This window comes from Poecilia formosa, unplaced genomic scaffold (genome assembly GCF_000485575.1).
Source record: "Poecilia formosa unplaced genomic scaffold, Poecilia_formosa-5.1.2 Scaffold0, whole genome shotgun sequence".
Lineage (NCBI taxonomy): Eukaryota > Metazoa > Chordata > Actinopteri > Cyprinodontiformes > Poeciliidae > Poecilia > Poecilia formosa.
In genome coordinates, this window is record NW_006799939.1 from 3,405,497 (window position 1) to 3,411,496 (window position 6,000).

Below are 6,000 nucleotides of genomic sequence, written 5' to 3' on the forward strand. Positions count from 1 at the left end.
TCCACAATAACTACACAAACCTGTACTATGTTTATTAATTATTTTCAAAGTACTATCAAACCTTAAACTGGATATAACATCCTTTTCTTTTTTATTCCTATTATTACCTTCCCTACATTCCCCTACTTTTTTTGAATGCTATAATAAAATCTTGCCTTTTCTTCTCTATCTCATAGTTCCTGCCATTTCTTTTTAATATATAATTTACTTATACTCTTGACCTCATTTTTGCTTATTTTGATATTAACCTCAACATTATCCCTTTTTGCTGCACTCTTAGCAAATTTATCCGCCAACTCATTTCCTACTATTCCAATATGAGCAGGAATCCAAATTAACTTAACCCAGGATTCATATTTTTTAATTCTAAAAATTGATTGATTAATATCCAATATATCTTGTCTTGTTTCTGAATTCTGTTCTAAAATACTTATTAATGCACTACTTGAATCTGAACAAATCAATATTTCCTTCTTTCTCGTTTCCTCACTCCATTCTAGAGCCATTAATATAGCCATTAGCTCACCCGTGTAAACTGTCAATCTATCTGTTACTCTTATTTTTCATAATATTTAAGTCCGGAATTATAAATGCTATTCCAATTTTATCATTTAACAATTTAGAAGCATCTGTATATACTTGTAAATACTCCAGCATATTCTTTATTTATATACCTTTCCACCTCTTTTTTTTCTGTTTGTCTGCCTTTTTCCAATAAGCTTAAATCAACTTCAGCTTTTCCACTTAACCAAGGTGGAGTGTCAGGAATACTCACCACATCCACTCTGGATGACCTAAAAAATAATTTTTAATATCCCAGAAACTAAAGCTGCACAAACAAAAATTTTAACGGCACAAATGGAGCACTAACGAAGTAGCCCACTTTGGTTTGTTTTGGAGCAAGATAGGGGGATGGTGAACTCTGGATGACCTAAAATATAATTTTTAATATCCCAGAAACTAAAGCTGCAGAAACAAAAAATTTAACGGCACAAACCTGCACAGACGGAGCACTAACCACTCAGACTATTTGCTGGATTTTTCGGTGTGGGTGCGGTGTCAGCTTCACACAGCTGCTATAACCTATTGATTCTTTGCCATGTTATTTGAAATATTTCAACATATTTAACTAACAAGATTTTTTATAATTTTGCTAAACAGATGCCAAAGAAGTCATTGGTTCCCCAAAAAGCTGTAATTGAAGTTCTCTGTGCTTCAAAAAACACAGTCATACGAAATGGCAACATTGCAACTCCAAGTGATGGGATATGGGGGAAAGCTCAGTAAAAAACTTGGCGAAAAGCTAACACCAAAAGCCCTTTTCACATTTGTCAAATTAAACAGACACAATATCTGGGCTACTCTTGACTGTAATAATGAAAAGAACATGACAGAGACAGACAGCGGTGATTAAGACGCTCCTTTTGACCAAATCATGACTCCTTTACAAAACAAAGGCAATACGGCTTTTAATGTGGAGCTCCCATTTGAACAGTGGATGCATATGATTCCAGAGGGAGTCGCATACAAAAAGGATATGTTTAAAAAAAAAAAAAAGGGCATACACCATTTCGAAGAGAGGCACATGTACTCATATTGTGAACCAGGGAAAATGGAATGAAATTAAGTTCTTGCATTTTTACATTAAAAAGAGCCAAGGTGTACCCCAACCAGGTGTCGTCTTTCATAAAAATAAGATGTTTCTGTAAAGAGTGCAAGGGTCAACTGTACATTACATGTGAAAAGGAACCAGACATGCAGTGCCCAATGGTGCTGTGGTGTGTGATGGCAAACACGGACAAATCCCTGCACACAGGGTTTTCAAAGGTTTTGGAGCACAGTGTATTTTCATTGTCTGGAAGATTGTGTGCAGAAGTCAAAAAAAAAAAACTTTGTGAAGGTAGATTGCAGCTACATGTGTGGAGAGCGTCACAGGCAGAAAAACCGATGGACTGAGCCACGTCATCTACCAAATGTAGCAACTATACGTAAAGCCAAACAAGAACAACGTGCTTCGTTCAGTTGAATAATTTGATGGAAGAAAATAATGCGGGATGAAATCCATTGCTACGGGAACAGACTGAGAACAGAGGCATCGATTCGGCACAAGGTAAGTCAATGTGTGTGTGTTGATGTATGCGTTTGTATACAGAGTATTAAATAATTTTTAGGTAACTCAATTTTTTTATATATATATTACAATTATATAAAATACATTTAACATGCAGTCGGAGCAATACCGAGCATGGTAATTTAAGAACAGCCGAGGGCAGCAACGCTTAAGCCTGAAAATTATTTCATCTTTCTGTTCTACCAACAACGAGCAATACGATCCAAACCACACAGGTAGCCGGACAAATTAAAGACCAAAACCTTCCCTTTCTAGCCGTATTAGTGTCACCGCTCTACATAAAAAAAAATCCCCACAGAACAAGTCAGCCTACGAATAGTAAAGAAGGGCTTATTTCCTGAATCCTAAAAATATGACTGTTATGGCCCTGGGCCTTGTGGGCTGGGTTGCAGGTGCCTTTGTCTGTTTTTGTGCTCCTCCCCTTTGCAGGTGTTGCTGGTCCGTTTGATTTGGAGCACAAGAGTATTTAAGCCTGGCTGTCTCCACCTTCTGGGTCGCCTTTGGTGTCCACTGCTGCTTGACTCTTGCGGTGCTCTGTTGCCAGGCCTCACCTCCCCTCCTTTTGCACATTTGAGTTTGTTTTTGCACCTCAACACTTCCATATGCACTCATAAAACACATCCAAGCATTTGCATTACACCACTGATACTGACATCCACAATCCATTGTTGTTTTTGTTAATAAATATTCCTTTTGCACTTCAACCACTGCATGGTGTCCTGTTTTTGTTATGACCTTGAGCCAGTTGTAACGATGACATTGTACCTTTGCTATTTGTTTCATAATTATAATCCATGTTCGTGTGAATTTTTCCACTTGTTTGCTATAAACTTTTATTTGCATTATACAGACGTAAGTACTCTTTTTGCTTTTTTTTTTTCTCTGAAATTCTGCTTAGAAAAATGAGGCTATGAAGTTACTTTTAACCCTTCTGCTTTTTATTATTAAAATGGTAAATTTAGGTTTGCTTGGACTTTTATAAACTAATACCTCTAATATGTATCATTTTTTTGTATTAATGTTGGTACAGATAATAGGCAAACCCTGTACTGCGTTTGATAGTAGTTTAAATTAATTTCAGCTCCAGACTTTCAAAAGAATATTCAGATTTTAACATTCACTTTCTAAGTAGTAAATATTTCAGTTTACTCAGTTACTTCAGTGTTGCTACACCTCTGAAATATTTTTTTGCAGTTTCTTTTATTGTGATACAGGAACTGTTTCACTTAAACATTTAATTTCCTGAGATATTGTCAATTTATTTTCAAGCAAAACTCAAAAAGAGTTTAGGGTTTATTAGGTTTTTGGATTACATTGTGTGACTAAATATGAACACTCTTTTTGTTGTTTTTAATTTTTCACGTTTGCATCGTAACACCTTGTGATGTGTTTCTGAGCCATGATTGAGCCACTCTACCAATTACCTTTCCTTATGATCCAAGCACCTTTTTCCCCTTTTCTCAGTGTTTACATTATATCAAGTATTTGCATTCATTGCAGATTCAAGGGGGATATTAAAATGCTTAAAAACACTTTTAAGTAATACCAGCAAGAAAATGTGAGTATTAAGTAATATGCCGTTAGTCATGTAATTCAATATACTGAATAAGGCTGGATGATATGACTTGAAATATATATTTTTTCATACCAGATTTGATTTTAATCGATTCCTCCCGTCCTCAATTTCTATATAAAAATATTTCCACAAGTGCCTTTATTTCAATTATTACTTCTGTGTGTTGTATAAGGGAGCATTATGGTCAGGCTACAAGAATTTTTATTTACGGGAATGCAGTCATCATAACAGAATAAAGATGCAATTTTACAACAATGTCTTAAAATTACGAGAAATAAAGATTTAGATTGATCTGACGTAACCAGCTCAGTATGTGATTCTGACACATTTGTCAGTAACCAAGAGGATATGCATTGCCATTTCAATTGATCAGGTAAGTATTAAGGTAAAAATAAAAAATAGAGTAAATATAGAAAATGGAAACAGAGCTACAGATAGTAATACTTCCAATATAAAGAAAAGCAAAAAAGTTAATAGGAGACGAAAAAGTTGTTAGCAGCATTAGCTCAGCCGATGCCTCCGTTCAGGAAGTCACCAAACAGAACTCCTGTCCAACTTAAGCTATAATAAAGATGAAGAAATAAAACGGAAAGATAAAATAACAAATAATGCCAATTCAATAATTCAGATCTAATGTGTTCCAGATGCAAAAAAGTTCTGAAATTTATCATTGATATTTTACAAATCTCACAAATCAATTAGAAGTTTTCACAAATGTTTTATTTATTCTGCTATTAGTGCATTAGTGCAAAAATAATCTAGATGGGTTTGAAATGTCTGGGTGTTGTCGGTTTTAAAATACAACACATTAAAAATGCTCAAGTTAGTGAAAAAGTGTAATCGTTTAGCTATTTTCCAAATTAGAAGCTAACTTCAGCTTCTGGTCTACACGTGCTTACGGAACATCTTGGGAAGAATGGTGACATCTTTCTCTATCAACTCTCTGAATGGGCGTCCCTCAGTGGACTTCTGCACAGCCTGGACAACAGACTTGTAGATGCGAAAGGTGATGGTGACACAGAGCAGGGCAAGCAGCATGTAGGAAACCACGCTGATGACGCTGACGGCTGCCAGAGAGAGCAGCAGAGGCAGGGACAGGCCAAACACCACACCCGACTTCTTGGGATATCACCAGTGGATCAGGTCATTAATGAGCTTCCTCAAACTTTTCTTCGCCAATGTAACAAAAGAAATATTATTTAAAACCAAAAACAACAAAAAGTCTATCTGACGGAGTTGACACATCATGGTTGTGATGATGTGTGGATCATGGATGCATTTACATCCATGCTGAATATTCTGAAGAAGAATATCTTCTTCAGAATATTCTTCTGAAGAAGAATATTCTTCTTCTGAATATTTGTCTCTGAGGGTGAAGAATCCTCAGAGACGTCATCAAAATATGACACATTTGTAGCATTTCTGCTTTCAGAATAAACTTCCTTCGAGGAATCATCCATGTCCAGGTTCTCAAAATGTCCTGTGTAATTTTGAACTCGTCCTTGAAGGTTGCATCAGCTAAAGAGGTTTCTTCCGTTGAAACTTCTTCAATGGAAGAGGTTTCTTCTGTTGATGCACCTTCAAAGATTTTTTCAAAATTCATCAGGTTTTCTTTGCTGTCACAGTTTTCTTTTACAGCCAGGTCCATTTGGCTATGAGCAACATCAACAGACTCATCAAAGTGTTCTGGTGTGTCCTCAGTGTTCATTTCTGTGTCCTCAGAGCAAGCTTCAAATTGCAGCTCTGTTTCGCTCTCAGGTTCAGAGATGCTTTCCAAGGCAGCAGTGTCCTCCGATGTTTTGACTGTGAAGTGCGTATTGACTTCTGGGGAGGCTTCCAGGTCATTTTGATCTTCAGGAATGTCAAAATCAACGTACCTCGATCTATCATCCACTTCAAATTCCTCTAAAATTTGATCATCTTTCACGTTGTCTTTGTCGATAAGTTCCTCAAAACAAAAGTATTTATATCTTTCATCTTCAGATGATGTCTCTCTTGAAACGTCACTGTTTTTTAAATTGTCTTCAGGGTGAATGTCCTCAAAACAAAAGTATTTAATCTTTGCATCATCAGCAGACGAGTTATCTGCTGAAACATCATCTTTTTTCTGACATCCCAGCAACTTTTCTAATCCTCTTGTGACGAGATAGCCAAGTCCCCAGCCAATAGTCAGAATCATTTTTATTGCTGTAGAAATGGCTTAGAGACTCCCTGTCTCAAAGGAAGGATGGGGGGGGGGAATCGACTTTTTTGGAGGCAAAATGAATGTACGTAGCTGTACATAGACAACAAC